General features: G+C 38.6%; 1 protein-coding gene and 1 long non-coding RNA gene across 13 annotated transcripts in view; one reads left to right on the plus strand and one right to left on the minus strand.

Annotated features, from left to right (window-relative positions):
* Window positions 1-18,193, minus strand: part of PELI1 (pellino E3 ubiquitin protein ligase 1) — a 135,739-nt gene that overhangs the window by 46,085 nt on the left and 71,461 nt on the right. Inside the window, exon 5 of one of the 7 annotated variants that reach the window (XM_038551431.1) lies at window positions 17,476-17,522. The exons of 5 other annotated variants lie outside the window; for them this stretch is intronic. The gene's annotated coding sequence lies outside the window, so the exon portion shown is untranslated. Of the gene's footprint in view, window positions 1-12,606; window positions 12,751-17,475; window positions 17,523-18,193 lie in introns of those variants that run through there. One more of the 7 variants, XM_038551437.1, reaches the window with a different exon arrangement.
* LOC102153572 overlaps window positions 12,998-18,193 on the plus strand; it is a 133,813-nt gene continuing 128,617 nt past the window's right edge. For 3 of the 6 annotated variants that reach the window (XR_005366142.1, XR_005366143.1, XR_005366144.1), the window contains exon 1: window positions 13,006-13,271. This is a non-coding gene — a long non-coding RNA (uncharacterized LOC102153572). Of the gene's footprint in view, window positions 13,272-18,193 lie in introns of all 6 variants that reach the window. The other 3 variants (XR_005366146.1, XR_005366145.1, XR_005366147.1) reach the window with 2 other exon arrangements.

Here is an 18,193-nt window from a genome sequence, read left to right on the forward strand (position 1 = left end):
CACAATTTTTAGGAAAATAACTTTGAAAGCACTATGGAGGATATGTGAGGAGGAAGAGGAGGATGTGAAAAACATGAGGAGACTAGAACCAACAAAATCAGATAAAAAGAGCCCAGGTGAAAAGATAAAGAGCCCAGGCAAAGGGAATGTAGAAATGAGGAAAGAGAAAAGCAGTACTTGAGAAATCAAGGCACAACTGACAAGTTCCTGGCTTGGGCAACATATAGTGAAACCTTAACTTCCACCAGGATTGAAGGAGACAGAACAGATATTGAGAGAATGAAGAGAGAGCTTCTTGACAATGCTAAGTCTGAAGAAAATGGATTAATAGGTCTAGTGGGCACTTGAAAACTTAAATGTGGCACACAGATCCTGGGTTGGGGGACAGTTCTTTTCCTCTCTTTTTCCACTTCTACAAATCAAGACACCAGTATGAATAAAAACAACTGTCAATTTTTGATCACCTACGTTATGCTTAACATTGTGCTGAGGGTTTTATGTATTAGTTCTATTCCTCTCAACAAGATTAAGTAAGTCACCTGCCCAAGGCAATAGAGCTGTTAATCAATGGTGGAAGGATTTAAATCCAGTTTTCTTTATATCAAAGCCTCTTAAAAAATATTTTATTTATTTATTCATGAGAGACACAGAGAGAGAGAGAGAGGCAGCGACATAGGCAGAGGGAGAAGCAGGCTCCATACAGGAAGCCCGATGTGGGACTCTATCCCAGGTCCTCAGGATCACACCCCAGAGCCCAAGGCAGATGCTCAACCGCTGAGCCACCCAGGCGTCCCTATCAAAGCCTTTTTGAATACTACCTTACCTATTATTATTCTAACTTGAATGACCATCTATGAAGTTGGTTCTGGAAAGTGAAAAACAGCAAAACTAAAGGAGCTATCAGACTGAGAAGATAGGGAATGAACCTAGAGAAACGAAGCTTCAAAAACAAGTTTAATGAAATTTCATGTGAAAGAGTCTGAGAAAAAGAAGTGGAGTTAAGATTTAAAGACCCAGCCAGAAGAACATCAAACCATCGTAACACTTTTCTAAAATATGTTCCATGGTATACAGCAGTAACACATTTGAGAGCTTGTTAAAACTGTAGAATCTCAAGGCTTATCTGGACTTACGGAATCAGAAAATGCATCTTAGTATGATTCCCAAATAATCTGCATAATACATTAATGTCTGAGAAGCAATGGTCTGATACTATTACCTAGATGAAGATACCAACCAGGTTAAAGAACAGTTTGCAGAGCTAAAAGGCCTCTTGACTCTCAGGCTAGTATTCATTCTGCTTCACCATGTGCCCTTCAAATAGACACATCACTTTGAATCTCAGTAACCTGATGTTTTGCCATTGAAACATTTAGGAGTTGAAATGAGTTTAAATCAAGTCACCACTAACCATTTTATTTTTTTTTTTAATTAAAATTTTTTTTCCACTAACCATTTTAAATGTTTCCACTCCACTTGGAATTTTAAATGTTCCCATGAATTTTCTCCAGTTTTTTTTTTTTCTTTAAGATTTATTTATTTTGGGGGGAGGAAGGAGAAATAGCATGAGCGGGGGGAGGGGCAGAAAGAAAGGGCAAGAAATGGACTCACTGCTGAGCACAGAGCCAAGCTAGATCTCAGGACCCTGAGATCATAACCTGAGCAGAAACCAAGAGCCGGACGCTTAACCAACTGAGCCACCCAGGTGCCCCTTCCAATATTTGTTTTTAACATCATGATATGTCTTTGCCCATTGGGGGTATTCTAACAGAATACCATAGACTGGATGGCTTATAAAAAACAGATTTATGTCTCACAGTACTGAAGACTGGGAAGTCCAAGATCAACACTGGCAGATTAGGTGATGGGGAGGGCTCACTTCCTGGCTCATAGATGGTCATCTTTTCACAGTATCCTTACATTGGCAGAAGGAGTGAGGGATATCTAAGGTCTTTTATAAGGTCATCAATCTCATTCATGAAGGCTCTGCCCTCATGACGGAATCCCCTCCCAGAAGTCCTCCCTCCAAATACCATCGTATTAGGGATTAGGTTTTAATACGTGAATTTTGTGGGGGATACAAACATTCAGTCTATAGTACTACATGAAATACAAACATGCTATCTCTGACCACAAAGAATTCTTAATTCACAGAATAAGTGAATTACCATCTCTCTAACTCTGTTCGATGTGAAAAAAACAGTAAAGACTCAAAAAAAAAAAAAAAGACTTTCTACTGGCAAGTCATTTAAAATCACGGAATTGTGGAGTTGGAAGAGATGACAGATTTCATCTAGAATGCCAACTATCTAGCTGCTGACAATACAGTACCAAAAAGGGGTCAGGTATTATGTATATCTGCATGGGTTGGTTCCAAAGAGGGCTATCATAGAGTTGCTAACCTTGTAAAGATAAGGAAAGTTAAGACCTTGAGAGGTTAAATGAAATATATGAGGCACTCACTAAATAAATGGATCAGAACTCCAGGTCTCATGACTTCTGGTATACTGGTTTTTATCCTGAATCCTGCTTTTCCTCTTTGATACATTTATTCAATAAAAAAATATAAAAACCTTTTCATGTAATAGCAAAAATCAACCAATTAAAATTTAACTGAGAATAAACAAGTCTTCAAGAAGTCCTATAACAATGACATACATGTAAGTACCTTCAAAGTTTTAAATGAAGCCCACAATCTCTAGGTTGTATCATTGTGATCAATGAATGATCTCTGACTCAGATTGTTTTCTGACAATTTTACTTCATGGTGAGTTTTTCCATGTGACAATTCTTCTTTAGAGTTTAGCCATGATGACTCAGGGCACCTAGATGCTACGAAAGAGCTTTCAATTTAAGAAGTAGGAGGAGAATGAGGGGGCATATTGAATCATTAACAGCCTACTCAGTTCTGAAATCCAGCAAATCCTTTTTGGAAGCCATTTTAAAGACAGCTTCAGGAGGCAAATTCTGGCTAAAGCCTTTAAAGACTGGTCTTTAAGAGCTCAACTACATACAAATAGATTGGTATACCATTTATAAAAGAGACACAACCAAGGAGTTTTAACAAAATGTGAATTTCTTTTTGTTAACTATAAGTTATGAATTTTTTAAAAAAGGTCTGGTGTCACTGAAGTCACATACATGATCTAGACTGAACACTTCAAGAGCAAAACTCAAAATTCATTGCTCCTTTGGTGAACTTAGTTCAGACTTAGTTCGGAGACTAAATCATGCCATTTTAAATGAAAATTACAGTAAAGCAGTTAAGTAAATCTAAAAAACTTTCAGATACATGAAGTTTGTCTATATTACTGTGGTTTCTAATTAGAAGCAACCACTACTTTATGAAACAAACACACATTTAACACATTTCTCACAAAAGATAAACGTAATTAGTTTTGTAATTTGGATGTTTTGGTCCTTTGTCAAATTTAAAGAATAGTAGTAAGAAACAAATGAAAGAAAAATCCATTATGTTAACAGTAGTCTAAATTAAAGAAAATCAGCTTTTAGTCCTTCTAGTACACGCAGTTCATTAAATTTGGCATAGACCCAGAGGAACATGAAGTACTGTGGGTATCATCTGCCAAAACCCAGGAATCCAACACTCAGGTTTTGAGGAACCAACAAAATACCTCCAGTTGTTTTCAGTTATCGTTAAAAAATAATATTAAACTTTATGAGGCCTTCTAAAGATTAAGCCAATTGACAGGCTGCACACTACAATGAGCATCTAACCAGCAAAAAAATCAGGGCCAGTCATCTTATAATTTATTCCATGAAAGGATGAAGAAGTTATAAACTTCTTTACCACATTACTGATCTTTCTACCCTTTCCTCTTAACGGTCAAAAAAGCACCTTATCAGAAGTCCGGACAGTTTTTTTCCAAGGCCATTTATGATTAACCATTATTACAGTGATGGTGAAGTCCCTGATTGATGTTTTTAGAAAAGACAACATACACCAAGAGTTGAAAATGGTGTTTGAAATTCTACGAGGCTGTTAATTCTGTCAAATTTTGCTAGTTTAAGTTTCATTCTGGATGGATGCAGAACTAACTCTTGAGGCTTTCAAATCAATGAGTTTACTACTATTTCCTATATTATTCAGTTGAAAAATACTGTATCCTTTGGGTCACAGAGTTATCTCTTAGAGCCTAACTGATAGAATATACCATCTCTCCTCTAGAACACACACCAAAAAATGGGGGGCAAGAAAAGGTAAAAAAGAAGGTAAGCAGGTAAAAGACACAAATAGGACAGATGTTATATCTGTCATCTACCTGTTACTACTTTAAGACCCTTCATTCATTCCAAGCCCACTCTCCAAGTATAAAAAATAGCAGGCATGTAGAAAACATGGTGGAAGGGCAATAGGCACTAAAGCAAGCAAAGGTGCATAAACAGAGCCAGTGACAAAAATGAAGAAGAGATGAAAGTAAGAGAGAGAGATGAAGTGAGAGCTACAGAGATGTGGAATACAAATACCTTTCAAAGCGCAACTTGAAAAGAAAATCCTGGAACCTGATGCAGCAAAAACCTACAGAGTTTAAGTAATAGAGTGAATTTTTTTTTTTTTTTAAAGGTTTATTTAGTTGAGAGAGAGAGAGAGAGAGCTTGCAAGTACATGTGCATGCATGAGCAGGGGGTGGAGCAGAGGGAGGGAGAGGGGCAAAAGGGGGAGAGATGGGGAGAGAGGGGGAGAGAATGAGAGAGAGAGAGACAAAGACAGAGACAGAGACAAGCAGACTCCTTACTGAGCATGGAGCCCAGACTCAGGGCTTGATCTCATGACCATGAGATCATGACCTGAGACAAAATGAAGAGTCAGATGCTTAACCTACTGAGCCACCCTGGCACTCCTAGAGAGTGAATTTTCAAATAATTCTTCATTAGTGTTACTTATTATCACCATCATTATTAACATTATTATCATTATTGCTATTATTTCCCAAAATAAATACAGGCTTTATCATGGTCACAAAGCTTAAGTCAACATGAAATTTAAGATATCCCCTTTTGCAAAGCAAGTTTTTTTCTTGAAATGGAAGCTGTATTATTATTACTATTTTCTATTTAATAATTTGAGTCTTAGCTCATTAAGTCATGGACACTTAAGCAGATCCAACTTACCAGAATTATCCATGGTCAAGTTTACTATTTTGTGAGAGCCAATTTTTTCTTTCCTTCCTTCTCTTCCCCTCCCCCTCTTTCTCTTCCTCCTCCATTATAAGCTATTTATTTATTCCACAAAAATGGAAATAAAAACAGATTCGTAATCCTACCACCAAATCAACAGACTGAAAGCTAGTTCTAAAATGAGCCACACATCAGAATGGTCCCACCATAGAATTTCAAAGTCCTTCATGAAAAACTATTATTCTTTTTATTGCATTTTACAGAGCAATCAAAGATAGTTTGTAAAGACCTTCAGAGTTAATGGAAAGCCCACGAATTAAACATGGGTTCTCTGTTCCAGGCCAATAAGCTAGTGTTTAAAATACATTACATAATCCAGCATAGCATCCAAATCCTGATAGTATATACAGTGTATGAAGAAAGGTTCTATCTATATGTAAACCTCTGCATATATATATATATATATGTGTGTGTGTGTGTATATATATATATATACACACACACACACACTAAAAGGATCAAAAACTCTGATTGAATTTAAAAAATTAAAGAATTTTCTAAAAATGTTTAAAACAGGGAGCTTTATCAAATATTCCTTATACTGATCCATACTTATATTCTTAGTGGTCACTTTATGCAATTTATTTTATTATATTCTTAGTGGTCACTTTATGCAATACTTTATTATTACTTTTTTTAAGATTTTATTTTTTTTAAGTAATCTCTACACCCACCACGGGGCTCAAACTTAACCCCAAGATCAAAAGTCGCATGCTCTACTGACTGAGCCAACCAGGCACCCCTGCAATTTATATAATAAAGGTCAAAAATTCTACTTAATGCCATTAAATCCTACATATTATTGATTAAAAATACAAAACCATTGTGCTCTTCTATTATGTGTAATTAACTAGAAAAAAATGGTTTTTTAAATTCAATGTTATTGACAAAGTAAAAATCCCTGAAATAAGTTTAGTTTCTCAGGTTGGAAAACTTATCCTTACAAAAAATGAAAATCATTTATCATTTAAATCATTTAGTGCAAAATCATTTGAAACTAGTAATCTCCAAATGTATATCGTTCTATGAATAGATTTTAAAAATCTATATTCATGGAGGGTTTTTTTGAGGGGGCCTTTCAAACATTTGGAAGATGAGATCAATTTTTCTATAATAATAAAGATTTAAACACAGTTCTCTATTATGGCAAATCATCATGTTCTGGAAGCAACCACTAATCTGAGAATTGAAGCATGAATTTAAGACTTGAGAGCCAGATTAGTCTCAAACACTAAATGTGTGTTAGTCTTTCAATTCCCCAAGTGTATGCCATAGCAACAAGAAAGTTATACAACTTCATTACATTATAAATGCCATCTCTTCAGTCTTGAATGCATAACACAAAACTTATCGGCAATGATGGTCTTGAGTACTTAATTTTTAAGAAGTGTGCACAGCTTTGTGTGTATATGTTTTAATGCATCAGACAAAACCTAAATATCTAAATGAGTGTAATAGTCTCTTCCGTATTAGTCATTCTCAGAGGTTAGATCCTTATTCCAAATGATGCTGCAATTGTCCACAACATTAATAAAACTCCTTTTCAGTCTATGGGTAGATCTGATTTTCAGAAATAGTAATTGCCTTCTCAGAGTGGATATGGATTTTAGAAACAGCCTGAAGTTATTTCCTATTTTCTTTCTGTCCCAAAGTCTTTTTGAGTCATATCTGATAAATGAAATGAGATGTCATATGGCTAATACCCTCTTTTTCCTTAAAAACAAGGAGCAAATATAAGGTACTGAGCTATTTTCATGTGTGGCTCCTAAACTGGCTTAGAAGGCAATTACCAAAAAAAGGTAGTTCCAAAAATATTTTGAGTAATGCTAGTATCCTTGAAATAAGTGTATAGCTTCCAGGGTGACCAAAGTAGACTTATTTTAGTTAAATGTATAAAATAAATGTCCTTACTTTAAAGCAAGATGGATAACCACCCAGGCCCTATAAAATCTGGTGTCCCAGCTCCTCCCTTTACCTTTCTTATCCAATCTGCTGTTCTTTCACTCTAACCCAGCCACACTGGTCTTATAGTTTCTTGTATTCTAGTCAAGATTCTCTACCTCAGAGCCATCATACTTGCTGTTTTCTTCGCCTGTGTCCTGTCCCAGGATTATCTGCAAGGCTTACTCCTTCACCTCCTTCCTTCAAGTCTTCACTCAAATACCTTCTCAATGAGGTCTATTCTGCATCCTCCTCCTATTACAACCCACCTGTTCCTTCTTCCCCTTCTCTGCTTTATTCTCTTGTGTGTGTGTAAAAGTGTTCATTACAGAAATTTCAAACATATACAAAAGTAGAGAGAATATGAGAAATCTAAGGTATGCATCATCTACCATCGACAATTTTCAATATATGGCCAATCTTGTTTCATCTATGCTCCTCTCCCGTCCAAATTATTTTAGAGCAATAATCCAGACATGACATTTTAATTCATAAATACGTTAGATCTCTAAAAGGACTCTTGTTTAAAACTCATAGTACATTATCACACCTACAAAAATTAACAATTTCTTTTCATCAGACATCCAATGTCCAAATTTCGCCAATTTTTCATAAGCATCTTTTTATAGTTAGTTTTGCTCAAAGCAGGATCTAACTAAGGTCTATACATTGCATTTGGTGGATATGCTTCTGAAGTCTCTTTAAATCTTAGAGCTTCCTCTCCTTTTCTTATTTCTTGTTATTTACTTCCTGAAGAAATGAGGTCATTTCTCCTTAAAACATGAAATACTTTACTTATTTATTTTATTGCCTGTGTTTGTTATTAGAATGTAAACACCATAAAGCAGAGCTTTTAGTTTTAGTCTGTATGACTAATATGAGTGCCTGACACATAAAAGACATCCAATAAATACTTAATGAATGAATATTTGGCATTCATGACAAAAGTCCATTGCCCACCCAATAGCAGAAACTGCCCATCACCATATCCTTTCCTACTGAGCTTGAACTGGGACTCCCAGTTTTCTAAATATAGTACAGGGAGCCCCCACCAAGCAACCAGATTTGGTACCCAAGGTGAAATCTATTCACTATCCCTGCTTTATCTCCCCCTCTTCAAAGTAAGCGTACTTCTATCACCAAAACAGATTCAATGCATCCTGTATGTTGAAATTTAGCTGAAGTTTAGCATAATAAATAACTGACTGTATTTCTTGTCAAGTATGCATAAACATTTCCTAGCTTATTTTAGACAATTTAGGGGAGAAAGCAAATTGCAGCCAAAAAATGATAGAAACAGAAACTGCAGAAGATGGTGGGAAACTAGGGGTAATACGTATTTTTAGAATTAGCAACATCCCAAGGGGTTCATTATAAAAGAAAAATCAGTAATAAATTCTTTGAAAAGGAAGTAAATCACATGTGTATTGAATTTAGAACTTTTTTTTTAACTACATGAATAGTCAAGATTAAGTGGGGAATGACAAATGTCCAAATTTTCTCATTTACAGGCAACAGCAACATATTCTATTTTCCTGTAAATGGCATTTTGAGGTGTATAAAAGTTTTACAGGGGTAACACGAGGAATACCATGTAGAATTCTATTCTCTGAAACAGAGTTTACTGCAGCAAAAAACAAAAAAAGAAAATAAAACATCGTGTACACATTCTGAAAAAAATAATCACATCTTCTTAGACTCATTTACAATTCATTTCTCTTAAATTACTTGACAAAGCTCTTTTCCTTTAAGTTTACTTCAGAAGGAAGCTATGATAATTGAAAGCCTCCAATCAGATGTTCATATTTTTTGATACTTATTTCTACTTAAAAAGGAAAAAAATCTCACAAATTCCTTGATATTCTCTCAAGAAATCACATGCTTCCTTCTTTAATATTTGCAAATTAATTCAGCAACAACAGAAATTATGTAGGACCTACTAAGCGTAACATGTGAGGCAATTATTTTCAACCTTTGGCAGGAAAATTAGAAGTGGTCTTTTGACATAATGTAAGAAAAAAGCTAGTGGCATAACTTGACATATCTAGTTCTTTCAGTGGCCAATATTTCTTGTTCTGAGGTTCCCACACATTAGTGTGGGGAACATCTTCTCTGCCAGAGGTCAAACTTAAGGAAAAGCAATGATAATCCTCCCCCTTACCACATGTGTAAAAAAACAAAAAACAAAAAACCAAAAAACAAAAAAAACTCAACAAAAATCCCCAAATCCCTTGAAAGAATGATTTCTGTTTACTTTTCCTGTGTAATATATTTAGAGAGAATCTGGAAAAGATGGCTAGAAATCTATAAACAGAAAGTGCTAAGTGGAATTCACTGTTTATAGACTTTAGCTAGAATTTTGTCCCTTATATAATGTTGCCAGGAATCTTTTATATTGTACTCTTTAAAAACATCTTCATCAGGTTTCCTTTTCTGTTGATTTTCCTCCTCCTCCTTTTCTCTGGCTCTTAAACTTGTTTCATTCTCTTCAATTAAATGGCATAAATGTAACTTTTGGAATAACTGATTTTTCCAAAGAAACTCCTGGAACTATCTTAGTGCCATCATATATACCTGTCATTTTGAAATTTTAATATATTATATATTGTATAGTTAAAATATATGTAATAAAATTATCCACAGAAATCTTTCTGATTTAATAAATACTAGGCTAGGTCTATATTGATGTGGAATGGTAAGATGTATATATGTAAGAATGTTAGAAAAATAATTTTGAATTGTAAGCCTGGGCTCAAAATCTTTATCAGCTCCAGAATTTTCTGTCTGCAAACAGTTGTTCACAAGCAGGATTACTATAGTCCTTATCATCTGACCCATTAGACAACTACAGTAAGACATATTCTGAATGACAAGACTCTGAACATATCAGTGACATTAATTATGACAACCTGAAAAGAAGCTGAAACGAAGTCAAACAGCAACATACAGAGGCTTCCCCTTGAAACATGCCTGACTAGCATTTGCTGTATTAGACTTAGTTCCTTGATCTGTGCTTTTCAGTCATTTCTTTAAGCAGTCCCAAAGACATCAGGAAACCTGCGGTGCCAGCCTTTGCCAGTCAACACTAACTTCTGCCTTTGGACTCTAGTGATTGAGCAAAGATGTTGTGTTAGTAGTTTCCTTTGAGTACAAATATCTCCGGTTTGAAAAGCTACAGGAAAAGTTCAATATAACCAAAAAACTGCAAGGTCACCTAAATGACAATTTTAAGGAGAGCAGATTCTCCCCCTTTACCCCAAAACTGTCATTCAGGCACAATTTCTAGCCTTTTTTTTTTAAGTCGACAAATACTGCTATTATTGCATTACAGCATCTCTAACACATTAATAAAAACCTAGGTGACACTTTTCTCTTTAAAAGGTGTAAATATATTAGAAGAGGCATAAAAAACCACTCCACTACATGCAACTTTCCAAACACTAACTGTTCTATTTCCAAATGTTTGTTTTAAACTCAAGATCTCTTTAAACATACTACAGGAACGGGACAGGTTAGAGGACTGGAGAGAAATATGAAAATAACAAATGTCTCACTTTTCCTTTTCTGATGGAACCACCAGAATCTAAAATGTGTGTGTGTGGGGGGGGGGGGGGGGGGCGGGGCGCGGGCAACGATATCATACAAAGGTGAATTCAAGAGGAATTCGGATAAGTGAAAGTACTCACTGTTACTACAGTTTTGATCACATTCAACTCAGGAAATAACTACTAGAAATGATGCTTGATTTAAATTTTTGGTACCCTCCAGTTTGGTTCAACTACCAAAACGAATAAACTTGTCCTCAGAGTTACGCATTTTCCTCCAGAAGAGGTTGTTGGTGCGAATAAGGAAACAAAAGGAATTGGTACGATATATTTGTACAATAAGGACAATGTTTTGAGAGATGTAAATCTGATCGCTCTGAGGAAACATTTCCTGTTTAAAAGAAAACATCATAGGCTGAAACAGAAGAAATGAAAAACTGAACCTTCTCCACAATTCAAAAAATCTAAATCCACACTACAATGCAGATTAAAAACAAACAAACAAAAAAACAAAACAAAAATCACTTTACATCTCTTCTCAGTTACCCTACACATTCAGTGTAGAAAGACAAAGCCAGTTCTGAAACAAAAGATCAGCTGCTACGAAAACAAAATAACACTCTGCAGAGGAGGAAAAGTACACAGCCTTTGAACCAAAACAAACAGATGACCTTTTCATACACTTAAAGCTTCAGTCCTTGGCACAGCCAGCACCTTATGGATAAAATGCTCCCTCCATTATTTGCTAACATACTGTCTGAGGACTACACGATGGGAAGGCTGTGGATAAAAACAAGGCACATTTCCTTGTGTGTGATCAAAATCTGTCAAATCTACATTAAAAAAGCAAAACAAAACAAAAAACAAAACCATCTCTGCCCTCCGCCCCCCCCCCCCCTTAATTGCTCTCTTGCCTCATGAGACCCCTGAATGTACAAAACTAAAAGTACGTGGGGAGGGGAGTGTAGGATTTTGCAGGCTTCTCCACGCTCCAGGGAGGCATTTCTCACGAGTCCTTTGAGGTTTTAGGATTCAGATACTATGCAACCAGAATTGCTGTCTGAGCTACCTCACAATTTACCCAGACTTCTTTTACTTTAGACTTGAGTTAACCTGTTAACTAAAAGGAGCATCTTGAACTTTTCCACGGGGGCGCCTTTGGAGAACGAGTTCTGGCTCATAAAGCCTTTTCGGGTCCTCAGACACTCGGCGCGCGGCGGCAGATCAAGAGTGTCCATCGGGTAGAGGGCTCTTTCCGGGACTCAGTTTACCCACCGAACCAAAAACGGGCGTATCAACGTCGTTTCGTGAGGGGGGAGACCCCCCTCACACACACACACAGACACACACACGCACACACACAGACACACACGCGCGCAGAGGCGTAATTAATCAGTGTCTTTGAACTGCTCTGAGATCCAGAGATGAAAGGAGACGCCGGAGAGACGCGCGGAGACGATGACAAGAATCACAACAATAAAAAGAATGACTAACTTGGAAGTCTGCGTTATGTAAGGAAGGAGAAAGAAGTTAGCAGATGCGCACGAACAAAAGAGGAGCCCACCGCCCCCTTTGTTTCTCTTTCCTTTCTCTCCTCCTCCCCGCGGCCCGCGCGGCTCGGCGCCGGGGGGCGCGGGGGGCGCGGGGCTCCCGGGCGGAGGGGGAGGGCGCGTCGGGCCGGCTCCTCACAAAGGCCCTTCCTCCCGCGAGGGCGCGGGATGCGGGCGCCGCGAACTCCGCTCCCGGCCGCGTCGAGCGCGGGGGCGCGCAGGCGGGCGGGCGGGCGGGCAGGGAGAGCCGGCGCGGGGGGCCCCCGGGCCGCCGCTGAGGAAGTTGCGCGCCCGCCTCGCCCGCGCGCCGGGCCGGCCCCGTCACCATCCCTCCCGCCCGCCCGCCCGCGCGCCGCCGCCGCCACACTCACCGGACGATCGCTGGCGGCCGCGAGCCCAGCACGGCCCCGAGGGCCGGAGCGAGGGGGCCGAGCGTGCGTACGCGAGCGGCGCGAGCAGACAGCCCGGCGTTCGGCCGCCGCCTCCCTCGCCAGCCGGCCGAGCCCCGCGAGGGAAGTTGGCCGCGGAGCCGAGCGCCGAGGAGCCGCGCGCTCAGGCACAGGCAGAGGCGCGGGGCCCGCTTTGTGGTGCGCTCCCGGAGGGCTGAGGCAACCCGAACGCGCGGCGCGGCGGCGGCGGCGGCGGCGGCGGCGGAGGCTGCGGCTGCTGGTGGAGGCGGCGGCCGCGGCGGCGCCCCCCGACGGTCCCTCCGCCTCACACCGCCTCTGGGTCACTGACACACACTCGGAGGGAGGGGAGGGGACTAGCCGGAAGGCGGGGCAGGAGGGACGGGACGGGGGCAGGGCCACAGCGGGAGGCGGTGACGCGGCGCCGAGTGGTCTCTTGGGAGTTGTAGTCCTCCAACGCAAGGAACCGAGGGCTCCATCGTGGCGGTGGAGGCTTCCCGGCTGTCTCTGCACTGCGCATGCTCAGGGCGAGAGGGTCGGCCCCCACTGTTGCTATGGTCACCGACACTCGGAGGGAGAGACCGCGTTCCTCGCTGCTGCTGGCTGAACAAGGCCCTCCTTGTCCTAAGGTACGGCGAGGGATCCCGCCCCCAGCTACTCCTTCCCTACTTTGCTCCACCCCCCCAGCTCCTAGTTTCACCACTCACAAGTGCCCAGTGAGGTCGGACTTCCTGTCGATATTTTTTGGCATTTCCCTGCTACTTAATTTTCTTTCAAAATTCCGAATCACAGATGCCCATTTTCCCCCTCCCTTCCCTCAAAAGAGTCCTCTCTGCTTTAGATTCAACTTTTTTTTTTTTTTTTTTTTTTTTTTTACCTAAGACTTGTAGAAAGGTAGTTGCTTCCAGTAACTTAATAATGAAGTGATAAAACGATTAGGAACATCACCTTGTTAATTTTTTTTCACTTCGTCACATCAGACTTTAAGACCAGCAAAGGTAAAAGAAAGAGTTCAGGGTTAATATTGGTATTTTTTACTTGCTCAGCGTAAAATGACCCAGGTTTGTTTATTTTAAAGCCTACGATTTTTTAAGAAATATACATAAGTTCAAACGATGCGTGGGACGTGGAAGATTGTTTACTGCACATATGTTGGCAAACTTTCATTTGGCAGTAACTGAAGTCTGAACCAAAGTCTGAGTATGCTGTTGGGCTGGTCAGCTAAGTCTACACCCATACAGGCAGGCACCGAGGTGTGAATTGGTGGTGGAGGAGGGTGGTAGAAGGCAGGACACAGTTACTGGATCTCTAAAGGTCTAAAGGTAACCTGTCCCAGCCTCTTGTATTCCTTCCCTAGCTGAAAACCCATACATACTCTGGAAGAAAAAGATTAATGCTTATAAATCAGAAAAACATGTAGTGGAAGAAAAACGGAGGTTTTCAAATAGAATCTTAAGATCAAAAATCCTTATTTTTGTAGACCACATAATTATTCATTCAAGAAAAAACACACTTATTGAGTATACTATGTCTCAGTATACTTTGTTGGTTCTCGGAAATAGAGATGCAGAAATATTAAAGAAACATTTCTTGTTTTCAAAGTGCTTGCTGTGCATAGAGGAGACAGGTAAATAAAGGGACTCAGTGTGATAAATACTATAACATGAAAGCATACCAGGTGCTTTGATGCACAGCTGCCCCAGACTCAAGTAAGGTCAGATGCTTCCAAGAACATTTGAACTTGAAGATGGCTGTGAGTTAGGGTGTTTTGAGTATTTTGGTGGAGGAGGGGAAGAGAGAAGTGAGTGGGAGCATGGGGGGTGGAGTTGGAAGGCAGGAAGAGCAAAGTGCTAGAGGCATGAGACTGTGCAGTATTCTGGCTTGGCAGAGTTCAGCATTGTTGGTAGAACAGGATTGAGGGAGTGGTGAGAGAAGACACAGAAAAAGAATGAAGAATCTTATACAATATGCTAAGGAATGTGAACTCTTTTCTAGAAGCAATGGAAACTCATGCCAGGACTGTAAGCAGATGAAATTTTCATAAGATATGTATTTTAGAAATGCATTTTCTGCATTTAAAAAAAGATGAGAGCCCGAACTAAGGCATCAGCAGTGGCAGGAGACTGAACTGAGGGTAATCAGACACTATTTAAGAGAGAGAATTAATAGAACCTAGTGAGCAGTTGCCTATGTTTGGGGGTGAAAGGTGAAGGAAGGTTATCAATTATGATGCTTTTGGTTGCAAGCAGCAAAACCCCAACTCTAACTGGCTTAACCAATCAATATTACCTGTCTAGATAGAAAGTCCAATGAAAAGGTGGGCTTCAAAGCTGAATGACTCAACAGTTCAAAGATGTCATGTTTCTCTCTTATTTCATTGCTTTTCCTTCCTTAGTATTAGCCTATGGTCAAATGACAGTGGTTTTAAGAAATTCCTGTGGTTTTAAGTTTCACCATCTAGGTACATGAAAAGAAAAAAAAAAAAGAAATTTTTGAAAACTGTTTTAGAAGGGAGAGAAAACTACCTTTCCCCAGAAGTCTCAAGAACTGGTTCATGTTTCTATACATGACCAGGGAATGACATGAGACTAATTATCTAAGGATAAAGACATATGCCCTGCCCCCAGCCCCAAAGGAGTTAGATTCCTCCAAGTTGTGATGGGGAGGTGTTGGATATCCCAATGAACACAGGGGTGATTGCCCAGAAAAAGAAGAATGAAGGCTGGCAAGGGGGGGGGGGATCCATAATATGTATTACAAGGAAGGAGAAGGATGAGATTTATGAGCCATTGATGCCATTAACTGAGTTAGGAAATACAGAAGATTGAACAGCTTTTGAGGGGGAATTTGATGAATTCGCTTTGGATATGTTGAGTTTGAGATAATTCTGGACATCTCTGTGAAGAAGTGGAGTAGGCAGTTATATATATACATATATATTATATATATGACTCTAGTGCTCTGAAGAAAGATCTGGACAGCAGAAGATACAATTGGAATATACCATCATATAGACGGTAGTCAAAATTATAGGAATGGATGAAATAACCCACAGGGAGTATGTACATCAGAAAAGGAGGAATCAATAATAGCATCCTGGGGAACACCAGCACTTAATGCGTAGGCAAGAAGATCATGAAAATGCCTAGGAACTAGCAAGAGACCTAGAACATGTAAAGAAATAGGAAAATGTAATCTATAACCAGGAGAAAAGTCAGTCAACATAAACAAAGCCAGAAATGAAAAAGATGGTAGAATTAGCAGTCCACAATATTAAAAGCTATTATGAATATGCTCCATATACTGAAAGAGAAATTAGAGATATAAAAGAATGGAATTTCAATGGACATAAAAATTTCACTGAGTGAGATTAATACTCAAGCAGGTTAGACACTCTGAAGAAAAGATTAGTAAACTTGGAGACATAGCAGTAGAATCTAGCCCAAAACTAAAAAAAAATTAAACAACAACGAAAATGAAAAAAAAAATGAAAAACTGCCTCAGTGATCTGTAGGATATTACCAAGTTTTCTAGTTTTTGTGTGACTGGAGTTCCAGATGAGAGAGAGGTGAGAAAGGGTGACAGAAAAAATATTTGAAGTAATATGGCTAAAAATTGGACAAAATTATAAACCCAGAGATTGAAGAAGTTCAATAAGCCCTAAGCAGGGTAAGCACATGCACTCAAAACCACTAAAAAAGACATCGTCATCAAACTGTTGAAATCTTGCGGTAAGAAGAAAATATCAAAAGCAGCCAGTGGGAGGAAAGGCACATTATGTATAGAGAAACAAAGACGAAAATTCAATGAACTTCTCTGATCAGAAACTATGCAAGTCAAGAGACAATGAAAGGGCATTTAAAAAAGTGCTGAAAGAAAAAAAATTCTGTCACATAGAATCCTATATTTAGAAAAAATATCTTTCAATAATGAAAGCTAAAGAAAACAAAAGCTGAGAGAATGTTGCCAGTTACACTGCACCACAAGAAATGTTAAAGCAACTTTTTCAGCATTAAAACACACACACACACATACACACAGAAGCTTGAGTTTGTATTAAAGAATGAAGAGTCCTGGAAATGGTAACTATATAAGTAAATACAAAAGGCTTTGCCCCTCTCATTTAGAAATTCTTAAAAAAATAACTGATTACTTAAACAAAAATACAATACTGTTTTATAGAGTTCATAACATATGTAGAAGTAAAATGCTTGACAATAATAGTTCAAAGGATGGAAGGGAGAAATGGAATTACATTGTTAGAATTTACATTGTATGTGAAATGTACTATTATTTGAAGGTAAATTGTGATAAATTTAAAATGTACATTCTAAATCTTAGAACACCCATCAAAAATAAAACAAACAGGTCTAGCTAATAGGTCAACAGTGGGGATAAAATGAAATCCTAAAAAGGTATGTTTGAATGTAGAATCAGAAATACAAAGAAATCTGTGTCCTTAATGACCATAGAGCTGACATAGCTTCTAGAACACAGGTTTCTATCTCTTGACCTCTTTTAAGTGATTGAGAAATAAACTTCTAATTCATAGGCATTGTTGTTTTATATTCTATGTTATGTACATAATCAGAATAGCTGCCTGCTTATATTAGTTATGGACATTCTATGTCCATTTTATGTTATGGACATAATCAGAATAGCTACCTGCTTATACTAGTTTCATGAAGTAAAGTATATTTCCCAGAATCAGGCAAACCCACACATTGCTCAAGATTTGGTCTCATTGGCAGCAACTTCAACATAATTCTGGAGTTCGTGTAATTGTCATTAAAATTACGAGTATAGTTTATCTTTTGTATGAATATTGCTTACCATTAGTTCAATCAGTTTTTCTTGAAAGAGGAAATACATGTAGAGTCCTTGGAATAGAGAAAATGCTCAGTCAATATACATTACTTTGAAACAGCCTCCATAATAAGGTTGAGATACCCTAATTTATTTATTTTTTAAAAGATTTTATTTATTTATTTGAGAGAGAGAGAGTCTACGAGCCGAGGGGAAGTGCAGAGGATAAAGCAGATTCCTCACTAAGCAGGAAGCCCAACATGGGGACTCGATCCCAGGACGCCGGGATCATGACCTGAGCCAAAGGCAGATGCTTAACGATCTGAGCCACCCAGGTGCCCTGAGATACCCCAATTTAGATATATTGTGAGGTTTGTACTCCAAAGTTAGGTAAAAAATAAAAGTGGCATTCATTTATCTATGAAAATCAGTGAACCTCTCTTTGAAATTGTGTTCACCGTACTCTTCTGTATAGTTCTTCAAAATCAGCAGTGCGAAACTTCAATCACAGGAAATGAGTGCACCTTCACTCACCCTCTACTCAGTCTATGTGTCTAGTTTAATATTTAACAGTTCTTTGACCAAAGCAGCTATCCTTTTTTGCTTATCTGCACTTTCAAATTTGGTATATTCAAATATCTAGTCATTTCAGTAAAAAATGACTAATAATTAAGGTTTTGTTAAATCTCTTAAATTCTAAAAACTTCTTGATCTTAGGAATTTGCTCAGTAAATTCCAGTGTTTC

Source organism: Canis lupus, chromosome 10 (genome assembly GCF_011100685.1).
Source record: "Canis lupus familiaris isolate Mischka breed German Shepherd chromosome 10, alternate assembly UU_Cfam_GSD_1.0, whole genome shotgun sequence".
Classification (NCBI taxonomy): Eukaryota; Metazoa; Chordata; class Mammalia; order Carnivora; family Canidae; genus Canis; species Canis lupus.